The sequence below is a fragment of the Meles meles genome, chromosome 2 (assembly GCF_922984935.1).
Source record: "Meles meles chromosome 2, mMelMel3.1 paternal haplotype, whole genome shotgun sequence".
In the NCBI taxonomy this organism is placed as follows: domain Eukaryota; kingdom Metazoa; phylum Chordata; class Mammalia; order Carnivora; family Mustelidae; genus Meles; species Meles meles.
The window spans coordinates 168,684,411-168,703,952 of record NC_060067.1 but is presented as its reverse complement, the minus strand read 5'-3'; positions in this window follow the sequence as shown (position 1 = coordinate 168,703,952).

Genomic DNA, 19,542 nt, shown 5'->3' with positions numbered 1-19,542 from the left:
AAAAAAAAAAAAAAACAGTTTCCTGAAAAAAAAAGAGCTCACCCCCTTGAGGGGAGTGGGAGGACCTAACTCAGGGAACATCATTGTCTGAAAACCCACGTGGCAGGCCCCTCCCCCAGAAAACCAACCAGGAAGGAAGGAAAAAAAAAAAGACTACAAGAGAACAACCACCACTACTTCATAAATACAACTTTTATTTTTAACTCTTTACCAATATTCTGGTTCTTTTTTTTATACATACAGATAATTTTTTAACCTATTTACCATCACACTGAGATGTCCAGTACATCAAATTCTTTAATACCCTTCTAACCTGAACTTTTTGATACATACACCCGTGTTTTTCTTTTGTTTTTCTATTTTTTTAATTTTAACTTAGTTTAGTCTAGTTTATTCTTTTTTTAATTTTTATTTTCTACTATACATATAGAGTTAAACTTCAAGGTAACCCCCTTTCCCCAATCAATGCTACCCCTATAGGCAAACCAGTTTCTAATCCCCCTGTAACTTAGGAAAGTTGAGTCCCTTAACAAAAACATCAAGATACCTTCAGGAAGAATCAAAATAACCTTCCTCACCCAAACTGAGAATCTATAACCATTCTCCCAATTTTTCGTTCTGTCAGTGTTTCTGTGAATTTGTGTCTGTCCTGACAATATATAAATCTTATACTTGGGGTTCTTTCTGAGGAGGTTTTTCCCTTTTTTTTGCTTATATATACATATTTTTTTCTCTTGTCATATACTTTTATCACTCTTTTTGTCTGTCTGTTTTTGTTTGTATACTCCACAAATCTTACCTTGTGGCCCATTTGGGCTGAGCCTTCTCTTGTATCTTCCCTTTTCTTCCTATCTCTCTCTCTCTCTCTTTTTTTTTTCTTCCTTTTTTCTTTCCCCTTTTTTTTTCTTTCTTCTTCTCTATTTCTTTTTCTTTTCTTTTTTCTCTCATTTGGGTGGGGAATCCTGATTGCACAGAAGCGTTCCAGGGTGCACATTGACTGCACCACAATCGATAAGTCCAGCTGCATCTGTTTAGTCATCTCTTACCAAAATGACTAGGAGGAGGAATACCCAACAGAAGAAAAATACAGAGGATGGGCCTTCTGCAACAGAACTAATGGCTATCGACATAGACAATATGTCAGAAAAGGAATTCAGACTAACAATTATCCAGGCAATAGCTAGGTTGGAGAAAGCCATGGATGACCAAACAGAATTGATTAGGGCAGAACTGAAAGCCACCAGGGATGATGTTCACAATGTTAGGGCAGAACTGAAAGCCACCAGGGATGATGTTCAAAATGCTCTCAATGAGTTCCAATCCAATCTAAATTCTCTAAAAGCTAGGGTAACTGAGACAGAAGATAGAATTAGTGATCTGGAGGACAAACAGATAGAGAGAAAGGATCAGGAGGAAGCCTGGAACAAACAGCTCAGAAGCCATGAAAACAGAATCAGGGAAATAAACGATGCCATGAAACATTCCAACGTCAGAATTATTGGAATCCCTGAAGGGGAAGAAAAAGAAAGAAGTCTAGAAGATATAGTGGAAGAAGTTGTCTATGAAAATTTTCCCAATCTCACGAATGGAAACAATGTTCATGTACTAGAGGCAGAAAGATCTCCTCCCAAGATTTTAGATTCTCGAAAGTCCTCATGGCACCTTATAGTTAAAATGGGGAATTATGTTTCAAGAGAGACCCTCTTAAAAGCAGCTAGGACAAAGAAGCTTCTTACATACAGAGGAAAGCCCATTAGAATAACGTCAGACCTTTCCACAGAGACCTGGAAAGCCAGGAAGGGCTGGCAAAATATATTCAGAGTACTAAATGAGAAGAACATGCAACCAAGAATACTCTATCCAGCAAGACTGACATTTAAAATGGATGGAGAGATGAAGAGTTTCCAAGACCAGCAAGGCTTAAAAGACTATGCAACCACCAAGCCGACACTGCAGGAAATATTAAGGGGGGTCCTATAAAAGAGAAAAAATCCTAAGAATATCATTGAACAGAAATATAGAAACAATCTACAGATAGAAAGACTTCAAAGGCAACACGATGTCAATAAAAACCTATCTCTCAATAATCACTCTCAATGTGAATGGCCTAAATGCGCCCATAAAACGACACAGGGTTGCAGATTGGATAAAACGACAGGACCCATCCATATGTTGTCTACAAGAGACCCATTTTGAACCTAAGGATACACCCAGACTGAAAGTGAAGGGATGGAGAAGCATCTTTCATGCCAATGGGCCTCAAAAGAAGGCCGGAGTAGCAATTCTCATATCAGATAAATTAGATTTTAAACTAAGGACTGTAGTCAGAGATACAGAAGGACACTACATAATTCTTAAAGGGACTATCCGCCAAGACGATCTAACAATTGTGAATATCTATGCCCCCAATATGGGAGCACCCAATTACGTAAGAAAACTATTAATCAAGATAAAGAGCCATATTGATATGAATACAATAATAGTAGGAGATCTTAATACGCCTCTCTCAGAAATAGACAGATCATCGAAGCAGAAAGTTAATAAAGAAATAAGAGCATTGAATGAAACATTGGACCAGATGGACCTCATAGACATATACAGAACATTCCACCCTAAAACAACAGAATACTCATTCTTCTCAAGTGCACATGGAGTCTTCTCCAGAATACACCACATACTGGGTCACAGATCAGGGCTTAACCAATACCAAAAGGTTGAGATTATTCCCTGCATATTCTCAGATCACAATGCTTTGAAAGTGGAACTCAACCACAAGAGAAAGTTTGGAAGGAATTCAAACACCTGAAAGCCAAAGAACACCTTGCTTAAGAATGTATGTGTGTGAATTTCCAGCTTGCCTTCCCACTCACTATGCATATAACCTATGAACATATTATGAACATATTCTCTCCAGTCTCAGTGAACTTCTCTGGAAGCAGGAGGATTAAAAGTTTGCCTTCTCATAGAATTGATATGTGTAAGAAATGAGATAAAAATGAAATTAGCTCTCAGTTGAAAGACAAAGTCTTTAAAACATCAAAATATCTCTACATTTATGTTATTTGGTCAAATACACCTGTTAAAAATATATGTATTGCAAAGGTAACCTAGGCAAACTTCATACTAAAATGGTATTTTGTCATTTAAATTCTACTGTAATTCTTTTCCCAAGGCATTCCTGAAAGATATCTGAAATAAAGCTCTATCTGTGAAAAGAATAGTTGAAGGCAAAGACTAAACTAATGAAGCATGACTTTTTTGAGGCCATTTTTCTATCTATTTGCATATAACTTTATGTAATATGGAAAACCTTTCCTCACTTTAGGCCATCTGCCCCTTTGTCAAATATACTTGAAATTTTTGGTAAAATTAAAATGATTTAATATGATAATTCCTCCAAAATGGACTTTAAATATTAGTTTCACAGGAGAGTGATTTTAAAAATGTGTTAAATTTCTAACTGCCATTTAATGTGAAATCTGAAGTGAATAATTTTTTTTAATTATAAAAAATATTTTATTTGAGTACTATGTTGAAAAGGACTTCACATTTAATTGAAAGAGCCATGCCGGACAGGCTAATGAATCTGTGGCATAATATGTTTTGGTTAAATTGTTTTTCCTTTTGTTCTGCAGCATTATTAATTTTTATAACTTTACAAGATCCTGTATTTTTTTTACATTTTTTTTGAAAAAAAATTTTTTATTTGTTTATTTACAGTATAGCAGTTTGTTTATTTACAGCATAACAACTGAGAGTGTTATCTGTGGAAACATAAGATACACTGCAGTTTATTAGTAACAAATAGAACATTTCTGTAACTTCCTCCATTTCCATAGTTTTAACAAATTCTTCAATTACTATGTATTCTTTAATGGGATGAACTGATTTATTGGTGGTTTCCTGTATGCATTCCATTCTCCTGTCTGTGTGCAATTCATTTACACTGGAAAAAAAAATAGATGCATTTTCAGGGAGATCTTTTAAGGTTAGCTGCAAATCAGTAGGTTTAGTTCTTAAATATTTAAAAGCTCCTATGGTACTAATTAAGTAATGTGACCCCAGTGTTGAAGACAAAATATTTTATTAGATTCTGTAAAATAAAGACATACAATTTGGTAGACACTTTAAAAAAATTGTTGTTGTTGTTCTAGGTGCACCTGGGTGGCTCAGTTGGTTAAGCGTCTGCCTTCACCTCGGGTCATGATCTCAGGGTCCTGGGATTGAGCCCTGAGTTGGGCTCTCTGCTCAGTGTGGTATCTGCTTCTCCCTCTCATTCTCACTCTGTGCTCTCCCCCTTCTTATCTCTCAAATAATAAATAAAATAAATATTATTCTGGCCAAAAAAATGAAATTAGCTGCTACTTACATAAACATAATAAATGGTAATTCTTATTATAATTAAAAGTAAAAAGTCTAAACAGGAAAAAAAAAAGAATGTATGGACCAACCAGGAAATTAAAGAAGAACTTAAACATTTCATGGAAACCAATGAGAATGAAGACACTTTGGTCTAAAACCTATGGGATACAGCAAAGATGGTCCTAAGGGGGAAATACATAGCCACCTAAGCCTCCCTCAAAAAAAAAAAAGAAAAAATCCAGAATACAACAAGCTGTTTCTACATCTTAAAGAACTGGAGAATCAACAACAAATTAAACCAACTCCACACACAAGGAAGGAAATAATCAAGATTAGAGCAGAGACCAATGAGATAGAAAATAGAGATACAGTAGAATACATCAATGAAACTAGAACCTGGTTTTCTGAAAGATCAATAAGATGGAAAAACCATTGGCTAAACGAATCCAAAAGAAAAGAGAGAAGGCTCAAATTAGTAAAATTATGAATGAAAAGGGAGAGATCACAACTAACACCAAGGAAATAGAAACAATCATCAGAAATTATTATCAACAGTTATATGCCAGTAAGTTAAGCCAGCTAGATGCAATGGATGCATTCCTGGAAAACTATAAACTTCCAAAGTGAATCAGGAAGAAATTGACAACCTGAATAGACTGATATCTAGTAACGATATTGAAGCAGTGATCAAAAATCTCCCAAAATAAAAAGATCCCAGGACCTGAGGGATTCCCCAGGTAATTTTATGAAACTTTCAAGGAAGAAGTAATACTTATTCTCCTGAAGCTGTTTCAAAAACTTGAAGCAGCAGGAAAACATCCAGACTGTTTTTATGAAGCCAGAATTACCCTGATCCCGAATCCAGGCAAAGAACCCACCAAAAAGGAGAATTTCAGACTAATATACCTGATGAATATGGATGCTAAGATTCTCAACCAGATCCTAGCTAATAGGATCCAACAGCACTTTAAAAAGATTATCCACCATGACCAGGTCGGATTCATCCCTGGGTTGCAAGCATGGTTCAACATTCACAAATCAATCAATGTGATAGAAGAAATCAATAAGAGAAGAGAGAAGAACCATATGGTCCTCTCTATTGATGCAGAAAAAGCATTTGACAAAACCAGCATCTGTTCTTGATTAAAACACTTCAAAGTATAGGGATAAAGGGAACATTCCTGAACTTCATAAAATCTGTCTATGAAAAACCCACAGCAAATATTATCCTCAATGGGAAAAAGCTTGCAGCCTTCCCGTTGAGATCAGGAACATGACAAGGATGCCCACTCTCATCACTCTTGTTCAACATACCATTAGAAGTCCCAGCAACACCATTCTGACAACAAAGAGAAATAAAGCGTATTCTAATTGGCAATGTAGAAGTCAAACTCTCTCTCTTCGCAGATGACACAATACTTTATATGGAAAACCCAAAAGACACCACCCCCAAACTACTAGAACTCATACAGCAATTCAGTAATGTAGCGGGATAAAAAATGAATGTACGGAAATCCGTTCTTATACACTAACAATGAAAAACAGAAAGGGAAATTGGAGAATTGATTCCATATACTATAGTATGAAGAACCATAAGATACTTGGGAATAAACCTAAACAAAGAGGTAAAGGACCTGTACTCAAGGAACTACAGAACACTCATGAAGGAAATTGAAGAAGACAAAAAAGGTGGAAGAGCATTCCATGCTCATGGATCAGAAGAATAAACATTGTTAAAATGTCTATATGCCTAGAACAATCTTTATTTTAAATGCCATTCCAATCAAAATTCCACGAAGAGCTGGAGCAAACAGTCCTAAAATTTGTATGGAATCAGAAGAGACCCCGAATTGCTAAGGAAATGTTGAAAAAGAAAAAAAAAAAGCTGGGGGCATCACGTTGCCTGATTTCAAGCTTTACTACAAAGCTGGAATCACCAAGACAACATGATACTGGCATAAAAACAGACACATAGACCAGTGGGACAGAGTAGAGAGCCCAGATATGGACCCTCAACTCTATGGTAAAACAATTTTTGACAAAGCAGGAAAAAACATACAGTGGAAAAAAGACAGTCTCTTCAGTAAATTATTCTGGGGAAATTGGACTGCTATGTGTAGAAGAATAAAACTTGACCATTCTCTTACACCATACACAAAGATAAACTCGACGTTCACAAAAGACCTCAATGTGGGGCAGGAATCCATCGGAATGCTAGAGAAGATCATAAGCTGTAACCTCCACGACATCAGCCACAGCAACTTCTTTCAAGATATGTCTCCAAAGGCAAAGTAAACTAAAGCAGAAATGAACTTTTGGGACTTCAACAATATCAAAAACTTCTACACTGCAAAGGAAACAGTCAACAAAACAAAGAGTCAACTCACGGAATGGGAGAAGATATTTGCAAAAGGTAAAGGGCTGATATCCAGGATCTATAAAGAACCCCTCACACTCAACACACACAAAAAAGATAATAATGTGAAAAAATGGGCAGAGGACATGAACAGACATTTTCCCAATGAAGATGTACAAGTGGCTAACAGACACATGAGAAAATGTTCATCATCACTAGTCATCTGGGAGATACAAATCAAAACCACATTGAGATTCCACCTGACACCAGTTAGAATGGCCAAAATTAGCAAGACAGGAAACAACATGTGTTGGAGAGGATGTGGAGAAAGGGGAGCCCTCTTACACTGTTGGTGGGAATGCAAGTTGGTGCAGCCACTTTAGAAAACATTGTGGAGATTCCCTAAGTAATTAAAAATAGAGCTTCCCTATGACCCTGCAATTGCACTACTAGGTATTTACCCCCCAAATACAGACATAGTGAAAAGAAGGGCCATCTGTACCCCAATGTTCATAGTAGCAATGGCCACAGTTGCCAAACTGTGGATGGAACCAAGAAGAACTGGAGCAAACATTCTCCCTTCAGTGGGGGAATGGATAAGGAAGATGTGGTCCATACACACTATGGAGTATTATTCCTCCATTAGAAAGGATGAATACCCGTGGGTTGCCTTTTTGTTTTGTTGACTGTTTCCTTTGCTGTGCAGAAGCTTTTGATCTTGATGAAGTCCCAAAAGTTCATTTTCGCTTTTGTTTCCTTGGCCTTTGGAGACATATCTTGAAAGAAGTTGCTGTGGCTGATATCGAAGAGGTTACTGCCTATGTTCTCCTCTAGGATTCTGATGGATTCCTGTCTCACGTTGAGGTTTTTTATCCATTTCGAGTTTATCTTTGGGAGAAGATATTTGCAAATGACAGTACAGACAAAAGGTTGATATCCAGGATCTATAAAGAACTTCTCAAACTCAACACACACAAAACAGATAATCATATCAAAAAATGGGCAGGGGGGAGCAAGATGGCGGGGAAGTAGGAGGAGGCACCATTTCAACCTGTACCCTAAAGTGAGCTGATTACCTACCAAAGAACTCCGACCACCCATGAAATCAGCCTGAGATCAGAATTATACACGTCTGGATCTCTACTGGAGCAGAAGACGCCAGTGGCAGGTAAAGCAGACTGGGAGCATCGGACTGATATCGGAAGATAAACAAAAGGGGGAGGGAGCCACCAGAGGTGACCGATTGGAAAGTAACACCCCAACACGAGAGTACTCTGCGTCTGGGGACCAGCATTAACTTGGAGTCTGGTTGAAAGCACTCAAAAAACAAACAGCAAAGGATCGCGGTGGGAGGGGTAATAGTGGGAACCTGGGCGGTTAGGGTCAGGGACCTAAGTCCCCGGACCCAGGACAGCCTCCCCTGGCGCGGAGCCAGAGAGAGTGCGGCGGAGAAATCAGGTCTCGGTCCCTGAGCCGCGAGTGCACCTGAACGCCATCGCGCCTGAGAACGAGTGGGGTCTGGCTCCCGTGAGGGGGTGGGAGCCTGGCCTGACGGCAATCCTGAAACGCGCGCGTCCCACACCCTCCCTTGGGATAGGTGCTCATAGGCGCTAGCCTGGAGCTCTGGCAGCAGGAAAAACCAGATATTCCCAGCCCAAGGACAGCGGGAAAATCTCAGTGCGCGATCTCTGCTCGGAACCTCTCTGGCGGTCTGGAGCTGCCTAGACAGCCACAGCTGCCCTGGTTTTGGGCACAACGAGGAGCTCCTGCATCCCCAGGGACAGTGACCCAGAACCAACTCTGCCAGCAGCTTTTGCAAAAACAGTCTGAGGCTTCTCTCTGAGAGGGAGGTTGGGGTGCTGTTTGCTCTCTTCTAAACCTCCAAAAACCATCAAAAGCTGTCAAGGCGAGAGAAAGCAGATGAAAGAACATAAAAACCCCCAGAGAACAAAAGACTGAAAAAAAAAAAAAAAACAGTTTCCTGAAAAAAAAAGAGCTCACCCCCTTGAGGGGAGTGGGAGGACCTAACTCAGGGAACATCATTGTCTGAAAACCCACGTGGCAGGCCCCTCCCCCAGAAAACCAACCAGGAAGGAAGGAAAAAAAAAAAGACTACAAGAGAACAACCACCACTACTTCATAAATACAACTTTTATTTTTAACTCTTTACCAATATTCTGGTTCTTTTTTTTATACATACAGATAATTTTTTAACCTATTTACCATCACACTGAGATGTCCAGTACATCAAATTCTTTAATACCCTTCTAACCTGAACTTTTTGATACATACACCCGTGTTTTTCTTTTGTTTTTCTATTTTTTTTAATTTTAACTTAGTTTAGTCTAGTTTATTCTTTTTTTAATTTTTATTTTCTACTATACATATAGAGTTAAACTTCAAGGTAACCCCCTTTCCCCAATCAATGCTACCCCTATAGGCAAACCAGTTTCTAATCCCCCTGTAACTTAGGAAAGTTGAGTCCCTTAACAAAAACATCAAGATACCTTCAGGAAGAATCAAAATAACCTTCCTCACCCAAACTGAGAATCTATAACCATTCTCCCAATTTTTCGTTCTGTCAGTGTTTCTGTGAATTTGTGTCTGTCCTGACAATATATAAATCTTATACTTGGGGTTCTTTCTGAGGAGGTTTTTCCCTTTTTTTTGCTTATATATACATATTTTTTTCTCTTGTCATATACTTTTATCACTCTTTTTGTCTGTCTGTTTTTGTTTGTATACTCCACAAATCTTACCTTGTGGCCCATTTGGGCTGAGCCTTCTCTTGTATCTTCCCTTTTCTTCCTATCTCTCTCTCTCTCTCTTTTTTTTTTCTTCCTTTTTTCTTTCCCCTTTTTTTTTCTTTCTTCTTCTCTATTTCTTTTTCTTTTCTTTTTTCTCTCATTTGGGTGGGGAATCCTGATTGCACAGAAGCGTTCCAGGGTGCACATTGACTGCACCACAATCGATAAGTCCAGCTGCATCTGTTTAGTCATCTCTTACCAAAATGACTAGGAGGAGGAATACCCAACAGAAGAAAAATACAGAGGATGGGCCTTCTGCAACAGAACTAATGGCTATCGACATAGACAATATGTCAGAAAAGGAATTCAGACTAACAATTATCCAGGCAATAGCTAGGTTGGAGAAAGCCATGGATGACCAAACAGAATTGATTAGGGCAGAACTGAAAGCCACCAGGGATGATGTTCACAATGTTAGGGCAGAACTGAAAGCCACCAGGGATGATGTTCAAAATGCTCTCAATGAGTTCCAATCCAATCTAAATTCTCTAAAAGCTAGGGTAACTGAGACAGAAGATAGAATTAGTGATCTGGAGGACAAACAGATAGAGAGAAAGGATCAGGAGGAAGCCTGGAACAAACAGCTCAGAAGCCATGAAAACAGAATCAGGGAAATAAACGATGCCATGAAACGTTCCAACGTCAGAATTATTGGAATCCCTGAAGGGGAAGAAAAAGAAAGAAGTCTAGAAGATATAGTGGAAGAAGTTGTCTATGAAAATTTTCCCAATCTCACGAATGGAAACAATGTTCATGTACTAGAGGCAGAAAGATCTCCTCCCAAGATTTTAGATTCTCGAAAGTCCTCATGGCACCTTATAGTTAAAATGGGGAATTATGTTTCAAGAGAGACCCTCTTAAAAGCAGCTAGGACAAAGAAGCTTCTTACATACAGAGGAAAGCCCATTAGAATAACGTCAGACCTTTCCACAGAGACCTGGAAAGCCAGGAAGGGCTGGCAAAATATATTCAGAGTACTAAATGAGAAGAACATGCAACCAAGAATACTCTATCCAGCAAGACTGACATTTAAAATGGATGGAGAGATGAAGAGTTTCCAAGACCAGCAAGGCTTAAAAGACTATGCAACCACCAAGCCGACACTGCAGGAAATATTAAGGGGGGTCCTATAAAAGAGAAAAAATCCTAAGAATATCATTGAACAGAAATATAGAAACAATCTACAGATAGAAAGACTTCAAAGGCAACACGATGTCAATAAAAACCTATCTCTCAATAATCACTCTCAATGTGAATGGCCTAAATGCGCCCATAAAACGACACAGGGTTGCAGATTGGATAAAACGACAGGACCCATCCATATGTTGTCTACAAGAGACCCATTTTGAACCTAAGGATACACCCAGACTGAAAGTGAAGGGATGGAGAAGCATCTTTCATGCCAATGGGCCTCAAAAGAAGGCCGGAGTAGCAATTCTCATATCAGATAAATTAGATTTTAAACTAAGGACTGTAGTCAGAGATACAGAAGGACACTACATAATTCTTAAAGGGACTATCCGCCAAGACGATCTAACAATTGTGAATATCTATGCCCCCAATATGGGAGCACCCAATTACGTAAGAAAACTATTAATCAAGATAAAGAGCCATATTGATATGAATACAATAATAGTAGGAGATCTTAATACGCCTCTCTCAGAAATAGACAGATCATCGAAGCAGAAAGTTAATAAAGAAATAAGAGCATTGAATGAAACATTGGACCAGATGGACCTCATAGACATATACAGAACATTCCACCCTAAAACAACAGAATACTCATTCTTCTCAAGTGCACATGGAGTCTTCTCCAGAATACACCACATACTGGGTCACAGATCAGGGCTTAACCAATACCAAAAGGTTGAGATTATTCCCTGCATATTCTCAGATCACAATGCTTTGAAAGTGGAACTCAACCACAAGAGAAAGTTTGGAAGGAATTCAAACACCTGAAAGCCAAAGAACACCTTGCTTAAGAATGTATGTGTGTGAATTTCCAGCTTGCCTTCCCACTCACTATGCATATAACCTATGAACATATTATGAACATATTCTCTCCAGTCTCAGTGAACTTCTCTGGAAGCAGGAGGATTAAAAGTTTGCCTTCTCATAGAATTGATATGTGTAAGAAATGAGATAAAAATGAAATTAGCTCTCAGTTGAAAGACAAAGTCTTTAAAACATCAAAATATCTCTACATTTATGTTATTTGGTCAAATACACCTGTTAAAAATATATGTATTGCAAAGGTAACCTAGGCAAACTTCATACTAAAATGGTATTTTGTCATTTAAATTCTACTGTAATTCTTTTCCCAAGGCATTCCTGAAAGATATCTGAAATAAAGCTCTATCTGTGAAAAGAATAGTTGAAGGCAAAGACTAAACTAATGAAGCATGACTTTTTTGAGGCCATTTTTCTATCTATTTGCATATAACTTTATGTAATATGGAAAACCTTTCCTCACTTTAGGCCATCTGCCCCTTTGTCAAATATACTTGAAATTTTTGGTAAAATTAAAATGATTTAATATGATAATTCCTCCAAAATGGACTTTAAATATTAGTTTCACAGGAGAGTGATTTTAAAAATGTGTTAAATTTCTAACTGCCATTTAATGTGAAATCTGAAGTGAATAATTTTTTTTAATTATAAAAAATATTTTATTTGAGTACTATGTTGAAAAGGACTTCACATTTAATTGAAAGAGCCATGCCGGACAGGCTAATGAATCTGTGGCATAATATGTTTTGGTTAAATTGTTTTTCCTTTTGTTCTGCAGCATTATTAATTTTTATAACTTTACAAGATCCTGTATTTTTTTTACATTTTTTTTGAAAAAAAATTTTTTATTTGTTTATTTACAGTATAGCAGTTTGTTTATTTACAGCATAACAACTGAGAGTGTTATCTGTGGAAACATAAGATACACTGCAGTTTATTAGTAACAAATAGAACATTTCTGTAACTTCCTCCATTTCCATAGTTTTAACAAATTCTTCAATTACTATGTATTCTTTAATGGGATGAACTGATTTATTGGTGGTTTCCTGTATGCATTCCATTCTCCTGTCTGTGTGCAATTCATTTACACTGGAAAAAAAAATAGATGCATTTTCAGGGAGATCTTTTAAGGTTAGCTGCAAATCAGTAGGTTTAGTTCTTAAATATTTAAAAGCTCCTATGGTACTAATTAAGTAATGTGACCCCAGTGTTGAAGACAAAATATTTTATTAGATTCTGTAAAATAAAGACATACAATTTGGTAGACACTTTAAAAAAATTGTTGTTGTTGTTCTAGGTGCACCTGGGTGGCTCAGTTGGTTAAGCGTCTGCCTTCACCTCGGGTCATGATCTCAGGGTCCTGGGATTGAGCCCTGAGTTGGGCTCTCTGCTCAGTGTGGTATCTGCTTCTCCCTCTCATTCTCACTCTGTGCTCTCCCCCTTCTTATCTCTCAAATAATAAATAAAATAAATATTATTCTGGCCAAAAAAATGAAATTAGCTGCTACTTACATAAACATAATAAATGGTAATTCTTATTATAATTAAAAGTAAAAAGTCTAAACAGGAAAAAAAAAAGAATGTATGGACCAACCAGGAAATTAAAGAAGAACTTAAACATTTCATGGAAACCAATGAGAATGAAGACACTTTGGTCTAAAACCTATGGGATACAGCAAAGATGGTCCTAAGGGGGAAATACATAGCCACCTAAGCCTCCCTCAAAAAAAAAAAAGAAAAAATCCAGAATACAACAAGCTGTTTCTACATCTTAAAGAACTGGAGAATCAACAACAAATTAAACCAACTCCACACACAAGGAAGGAAATAATCAAGATTAGAGCAGAGACCAATGAGATAGAAAATAGAGATACAGTAGAATACATCAATGAAACTAGAACCTGGTTTTCTGAAAGATCAATAAGATGGAAAAACCATTGGCTAAACGAATCCAAAAGAAAAGAGAGAAGGCTCAAATTAGTAAAATTATGAATGAAAAGGGAGAGATCACAACTAACACCAAGGAAATAGAAACAATCATCAGAAATTATTATCAACAGTTATATGCCAGTAAGTTAAGCCAGCTAGATGCAATGGATGCATTCCTGGAAAACTATAAACTTCCAAAGTGAATCAGGAAGAAATTGACAACCTGAATAGACTGATATCTAGTAACGATATTGAAGCAGTGATCAAAAATCTCCCAAAATAAAAAGATCCCAGGACCTGAGGGATTCCCCAGGTAATTTTATGAAACTTTCAAGGAAGAAGTAATACTTATTCTCCTGAAGCTGTTTCAAAAACTTGAAGCAGCAGGAAAACATCCAGACTGTTTTTATGAAGCCAGAATTACCCTGATCCCGAATCCAGGCAAAGAACCCACCAAAAAGGAGAATTTCAGACTAATATACCTGATGAATATGGATGCTAAGATTCTCAACCAGATCCTAGCTAATAGGATCCAACAGCACTTTAAAAAGATTATCCACCATGACCAGGTCGGATTCATCCCTGGGTTGCAAGCATGGTTCAACATTCACAAATCAATCAATGTGATAGAAGAAATCAATAAGAGAAGAGAGAAGAACCATATGGTCCTCTCTATTGATGCAGAAAAAGCATTTGACAAAACCAGCATCTGTTCTTGATTAAAACACTTCAAAGTATAGGGATAAAGGGAACATTCCTGAACTTCATAAAATCTGTCTATGAAAAACCCACAGCAAATATTATCCTCAATGGGAAAAAGCTTGCAGCCTTCCCGTTGAGATCAGGAACATGACAAGGATGCCCACTCTCATCACTCTTGTTCAACATACCATTAGAAGTCCCAGCAACACCATTCTGACAACAAAGAGAAATAAAGCGTATTCTAATTGGCAATGTAGAAGTCAAACTCTCTCTCTTCGCAGATGACACAATACTTTATATGGAAAACCCAAAAGACACCACCCCCAAACTACTAGAACTCATACAGCAATTCAGTAATGTAGCGGGATAAAAAATGAATGTACGGAAATCCGTTCTTATACACTAACAATGAAAAACAGAAAGGGAAATTGGAGAATTGATTCCATATACTATAGTATGAAGAACCATAAGATACTTGGGAATAAACCTAAACAAAGAGGTAAAGGACCTGTACTCAAGGAACTACAGAACACTCATGAAGGAAATTGAAGAAGACAAAAAAGGTGGAAGAGCATTCCATGCTCATGGATCAGAAGAATAAACATTGTTAAAATGTCTATATGCCTAGAACAATCTTTATTTTAAATGCCATTCCAATCAAAATTCCACGAAGAGCTGGAGCAAACAGTCCTAAAATTTGTATGGAATCAGAAGAGACCCCGAATTGCTAAGGAAATGTTGAAAAAGAAAAAAAAAAAGCTGGGGGCATCACGTTGCCTGATTTCAAGCTTTACTACAAAGCTGGAATCACCAAGACAACATGATACTGGCATAAAAACAGACACATAGACCAGTGGGACAGAGTAGAGAGCCCAGATATGGACCCTCAACTCTATGGTAAAACAATTTTTGACAAAGCAGGAAAAAACATACAGTGGAAAAAAGACAGTCTCTTCAGTAAATTATTCTGGGGAAATTGGACTGCTATGTGTAGAAGAATAAAACTTGACCATTCTCTTACACCATACACAAAGATAAACTCGACGTTCACAAAAGACCTCAATGTGGGGCAGGAATCCATCGGAATGCTAGAGAAGATCATAAGCTGTAACCTCCACGACATCAGCCACAGCAACTTCTTTCAAGATATGTCTCCAAAGGCAAAGTAAACTAAAGCAGAAATGAACTTTTGGGACTTCAACAATATCAAAAACTTCTACACTGCAAAGGAAACAGTCAACAAAACAAAGAGTCAACTCACGGAATGGGAGAAGATATTTGCAAAAGGTAAAGGGCTGATATCCAGGATCTATAAAGAACCCCTCACACTCAACACACACAAAAAAGATAATAATGTGAAAAAATGGGCAGAGGACATGAACAGACATTTTCCCAATGAAGATGTACAAGTGGCTAACAGACACATGAGAAAATGTTCATCATCACTAGTCATCTGGGAGATACAAATCAAAACCACATTGAGATTCCACCTGACACCAGTTAGAATGGCCAAAATTAGCAAGACAGGAAACAACATGTGTTGGAGAGGATGTGGAGAAAGGGGAGCCCTCTTACACTGTTGGTGGGAATGCAAGTTGGTGCAGCCACTTTAGAAAACATTGTGGAGATTCCCTAAGTAATTAAAAATAGAGCTTCCCTATGACCCTGCAATTGCACTACTAGGTATTTACCCCCCAAATACAGACATAGTGAAAAGAAGGGCCATCTGTACCCCAATGTTCATAGTAGCAATGGCCACAGTTGCCAAACTGTGGATGGAACCAAGAAGAACTGGAGCAAACATTCTCCCTTCAGTGGGGGAATGGATAAGGAAGATGTGGTCCATACACACTATGGAGTATTATTCCTCCATTAGAAAGGATGAATACCCGTGGGTTGCCTTTTTGTTTTGTTGACTGTTTCCTTTGCTGTGCAGAAGCTTTTGATCTTGATGAAGTCCCAAAAGTTCATTTTCGCTTTTGTTTCCTTGGCCTTTGGAGACATATCTTGAAAGAAGTTGCTGTGGCTGATATCGAAGAGGTTACTGCCTATGTTCTCCTCTAGGATTCTGATGGATTCCTGTCTCACGTTGAGGTTTTTTATCCATTTCGAGTTTATCTTTGGGAGAAGATATTTGCAAATGACAGTACAGACAAAAGGTTGATATCCAGGATCTATAAAGAACTTCTCAAACTCAACACACACAAAACAGATAATCATATCAAAAAATGGGCAGGGGGGAGCAAGATGGTGGGGAAGTAGGAGGAGGCACCATTTCAACCTGTACCCTAAAGTGAGCTGATTACCTACCAAAGAACTCCGACCACCCATGAAATCAGCCTGAGATCAGAATTATACACGTCTGGATCTCTACTGGAGCAGAAGACGCCAGTGGCAGGTAAAGCAGACTGGGAGCATCGGACTGATATCGGAAGATAAACAAAAGGGGGAGGGAGCCACCAGAGGTGACCGATTGGAAAGTAACACCCCAACACGAGAGTACTCTGCGTCTGGGGACCAGCATTAACTTGGAGTCTGGTTGAAAGCACTCAAAAAACAAACAGCAAAGGATCGCGGTGGGGGGGGTAATAGTGGGAACCTGGGCGGTTAGGGTCAGGGACCTAAGTCCCCGGACCCAGGACAGCCTCCCCTGGCGCGGAGCCAGAGAGAGTGCGGCGGAGAAATCAGGTCTCGGTCCCTGAGCCGCGAGTGCACCTGAACGCCATCGCGCCTGAGAACGAGTGGGGTCTGGCTCCCGTGAGGGGGTGGGAGCCTGGCCTGACGGCAATCCTGAAACGCGCGCGTCCCACACCCTCCCTTGGGATAGGTGCTCATAGGCGCTAGCCTGGAGCTCTGGCAGCAGGAAAAACCAGACATTCCCAGCCCAAGGACAGCGGGAAAATCTCAGTGCGCGATCTCTGCTCGGAACCTCTCTGGCGGTCTGGAGCTGCCTAGACAGCCACAGCTGCCCTGGTTTTGGGCACAACGAGGAGCTCCTGCATCCCCAGGGACAGTGACCCAGAACCAACTCTGCCAGCAGCTTTTGCAAAAACAGTCTGAGGCTTCTCTCTGAGAGGGAGGTTGGGGTGCTGTTTGCTCTCTTCTAAACCTCCAAAAACCATCAAAAGCTGTCAAGGCGAGAGAAAGCAGATGAAAGAACATAAAAACCCCCAGAGAACAAAAGACTGAAAAAAAAAAAAAAACAGTTTCCTGAAAAAAAAAGAGCTCACCCCCTTGAGGGGAGTGGGAGGACCTAACTCAGGGAACATCATTGTCTGAAAACCCACGTGGCAGGCCCCTCCCCCAGAAAACCAACCAGGAAGGAAGGAAAAAAAAAAAGACTACAAGAGAACAACCACCACTACTTCATAAATACAACTTTTATTTTTAACTCTTTACCAATATTCTGGTTCTTTTTTTTATACATACAGATAATTTTTTAACCTATTTACCATCACACTGAGATGTCCAGTACATCAAATTCTTTAATACCCTTCTAACCTGAACTTTTTGATACATACACCCGTGTTTTTCTTTTGTTTTTCTATTTTTTTAATTTTAACTTAGTTTAGTCTAGTTTATTCTTTTTTTAATTTTTATTTTCTACTATACATATAGAGTTAAACTTCAAGGTAACCCCCTTTCCCCAATCAATGCTACCCCTATAGGCAAACCAGTTTCTAATCCCCCTGTAACTTAGGAAAGTTGAGTCCCTTAACAAAAACATCAAGATACCTTCAGGAAGAATCAAAATAACCTTCCTCACCCAAACTGAGAATCTATAACCATTCTCCCAATTTTTCGTTCTGTCAGTGTTTCTGTGAATTTGTGTCTGTCCTGACAATATATAAATCTTATACTTGGGGTTCTTTCTGAGGAGGTTTTTCCCTTTTTTTTTGCTTATATATACATATTTTTTTCTCTTGTCATATACTTTTATCACTCTTTTTGTCTGTCTGTTTTTGTTTGTATACTCCACAAATCTTACCTTGTGGCCCATTTGGGCTGAGCCTTCTCTTGTATCTTCCCTTTTCTTCCTATCTCTCTCTCTCTCTCTTTTTTTTTTCTTCCTTTTTTCTTTCCCCTTTTTTTTTCTTTCTTCTTCTCTATTTCTTTTTCTTTTCTTTTTTCTCTCATTTGGGTGGGGAATCCTGATTGCACAGAAGCGTTCCAGGGTGCACATTGACTGCACCACAATCGATAAGTCCAGCTGCATCTGTTTAGTCATCTCTTACCAAAATGACTAGGAGGAGGAATACCCAACAGAAGAAAAATACAGAGGATGGGCCTTCTGCAACAGAACTAATGGCTATCGACATAGACAATATGTCAGAAAAGGAATTCAGACTAACAATTATCCAGGCAATAGCTAGGTTGGAGAAAGCCATGGATGACCAAACAGAATTGATTAGGGCAGAACTGAAAGCCACCAGGGATGATGTTCACAATGTTAGGGCAGAACTGAAAGCCACCAGGGATGATGTTCAAAATGCTCTCAATGAGTTCCAATCCAATCTAAATTCTCTAAAAGCTAGGGTAACTGAGACAGAAGATAGAATTAGTGATCTGGAGGACAAACAGATAGAGAGAAAGGATCAGGAGGAAGCCTGGAACAAACAGCTCAGAAGCCATGAAAACAGAATCAGGGAAATAAACGATGCCATGAAACGTTCCAACGTCAGAATTATTGGAATCCCTGAAGGGGAAGAAAAAGAAAGAAGTCTAGAAGATATAGTGGAAGAAGTTGTCTATGAAAATTTTCCCAATCTCACGAATGGAAACAATGTTCATGTACTAGAGGCAGAAAGATCTCCTCCCAAGATTTTAGATTCTCGAAAGTCCTCATGGCACCTTATAGTTAAAATGGGGAATTATGTTTCAAGAGAGACCCTCTTAAAAGCAGCTAGGACAAAGAAGCTTCTTACATACAGAGGAAAGCCCATTAGAATAACGTCAGACCTTTCCACAGAGACCTGGAAAGCCAGGAAGGGCTGGCAAAATATATTCAGAGTACTAAATGAGAAGAACATGCAACCAAGAATACTCTATCCAGCAAGACTGACATTTAAAATGGATGGAGAGATGAAGAGTTTCCAAGACCAGCAAGGCTTAAAAGACTATGCAACCACCAAGCCGACACTGCAGGAAATATTAAGGGGGGTCCTATAAAAGAGAAAAAATCCTAAGAATATCATTGAACAGAAATATAGAAACAATCTACAGATAGAAAGACTTCAAAGGCAACACGATGTCAATAAAAACCTATCTCTCAATAATCACTCTCAATGTGAATGGCCTAAATGCGCCCATAAAACGACACAGGGTTGCAGATTGGATAAAACGACAGGACCCATCCATATGTTGTCTACAAGAGAC